The sequence below is a fragment of the Echinops telfairi genome, unplaced genomic scaffold, assembly GCF_000313985.2.
Source record: "Echinops telfairi isolate 266 unplaced genomic scaffold, ASM31398v2 ScPeMD7_5592;HRSCAF=6446, whole genome shotgun sequence".
In the NCBI taxonomy this organism is placed as follows: domain Eukaryota; kingdom Metazoa; phylum Chordata; class Mammalia; order Afrosoricida; family Tenrecidae; genus Echinops; species Echinops telfairi.
Genome location: NW_022109491.1, coordinates 50,423,450 through 50,425,649, shown reverse-complemented (window position 1 = coordinate 50,425,649; position 2,200 = coordinate 50,423,450). Strand labels below are relative to the sequence as shown.

At 36.2% G+C, this 2,200-nt stretch overlaps 1 protein-coding gene across 1 annotated transcript in view; it reads right to left on the bottom strand.

The window, feature by feature from the left end:
- The window catches only part of LOC101659373 (putative olfactory receptor 8G2), a 6,444-nt gene extending 4,633 nt beyond the window's left edge, over positions 1-1,811 (bottom strand). The window contains exon 1 of the mRNA XM_045295181.1: positions 1,775-1,811. The gene's annotated coding sequence lies outside the window, so the exon portion shown is untranslated. The remainder of the gene's footprint in view (positions 1-1,774) is intronic.
- Between the last annotated feature and the right edge of the window lie 389 nt (positions 1,812-2,200).

Sequence of the window (2,200 nt, the reverse complement as noted above, 5' to 3'; positions counted from 1 at the left end):
CATTGCTTCATCAGCTCATTGAAACATTTCAGTTGGTACTCCATCAGTAGCTGGAGTCTTGTTTTGGGCTAATGCTTTTGTTTCAGCTCAGACTTTTTCCTTCAGTACCATTTGTTCTTTCTCCTGTGATACCTCTTGAAATGATTGAATGTGGGCTAATTAATTTTGGTACAGTGACTGTATTCTTTCCATCTTCTTTTGATGCTTCTTGCATCATTCAATATTTGTCTGTAGAATCTTTCAATCTTGCAACTTAACACTTGAGTTTCTTCTTGGCTTCTTTAAGTTTAAGATATTTTGATCACATTCCTTTTGGGTTTTCTAATTCTAAGTCTTTGCACATTTTATTATAATGTTTTACTTTGTCTTCTTGAGGTTCACTCTGAAATTTTCTCAGCCCTTTACGTTCATCATTTTTTCATGTGTTTTAGCTACTCTATGGTTAAAAGCAACTTTCAGAGTCTCTTCTGACATGCACTTTGATATTTTTTTCCTTCCCCCCCTTTTAATTACCTTTTGCTTTATTCATAAATGTTCTTTATATCCTCCCACGTCTCATCAGGTCTTCTCTCATTAGTGTTCAATGCAGCAAATCTGCTCTTGAGATGTTTTCAAAATTCAGGTAAGGCAGACTCAAGGTTATATTTCGGCTTATGTGGATTTACTTAAACGTTCTTCAACTTTAACTTGAACAAACATACAATCAATCAATCGTCTGTTCCGCAGTCAGCCCCTGGCCTGGTGTTGGCTGCTGATACTGAATTTCACCATTGTGTCTTCCCACACATATAGTCAGTTTGATTTATGTGTATTCCATCTGTTTAAGTCCATATAGATGGTCACTTATTTTGTGCTTGAAAATAGATATTTGCTATGAACAGGTGGTTGATCTTGAAAAACCTTATCATGACCTCTCCACCTTTTTTTCTTTCACCAAGACCGTATTTTCCAACTGTCCCTTGTTCTTTGTTTCCAACTTTTACATTCCAATTGACAATAATTATTAATGCACCTTGATTTCATATTTGACCGATTTCAGACTGGAAAAGTTGGTCGTATTCTTCAAGTTCTTAATTACCAGCTTTGGTGGTTGGTGCATAAATTTGGATAATTGTTTATTGGATCTCCTTAGATTGGGATAGATAAAATCCTATCACCAAGAGCAATGTACATTAAAATAGATCTTGAAATTTCCTATTTGAAGATGAATGAACAGCCACTCCTCTGCATTGTGTTTTTCCCAGCATTGTAAACCACATGATTTCTGACTCAAAATGGTCAATATCAGTCTGTTTATGCTCACAAATGCTTAGAACATCCATTTTATACATTCCATCTAATTATTTACAACTTCCAGTTCCTAGATTCATACTTCACATTCCAAGTTCCAATTATTAATCAACATTTTTAGTTGTTTCTTCTCATTTTGATTTGTGCCCCATCAGCAAATGAAGACCCAAAAGGCTGTACTTCACTCCCTCCATGTCATTATTGTCAACACTACTTAGAAAAGACAGCTCTTCCTTAGTCATATTTTGAGTGCCTTCCAACGTGAGGGGCTCATCATCTGGCACTATCTTTGACGAGATTCTGCTTCTTTTTATGAGTGATTCGTATCTGAAAATGTTTCAGTTTTGTCTGTATGCTTTTTAGTGGCTAATTCTTCAGAAGTTGACAGCCTATTCCTTCTTCATAGTCCATTTTCAGTTTGGAAGCTCTGTTGAAACCTGTACCAGTGACACAATTTCCAGCATCACAGCAACACATAAGCCACCACAGAATGACAAACTTACATACAATTGGAGGAATTAATATACATAGGGTTCATAAATCTGTGAAAACTACTAAAACCAGTCTGAATTATCTGTCTTACTAGAACCCTAACTCAAAATCACTGAAGGACTAGACAGCTACCAGAACTTTTTTCATCTTGAGCCTTTGTGGTTGTTTATCTTTGCTTCTTTAACATAGACAACAACCCAATGGCATAATTGCCTGTGTGATCTCACAGACTTATCTCGACAGTTTCACCGTGAATGAGAGATTTTATTCTACTATTTCCAATTTAACAATTACAGAGAAGTAATATAATGACCTAAATCTTGTTCATGTATTCCATGTCTACGCACTGGAGAGCAGTCAACTATGGTTGATGTTATGGTTAGGTACCATGGAGCCAGTCAGCTGTGACACTGCCCGC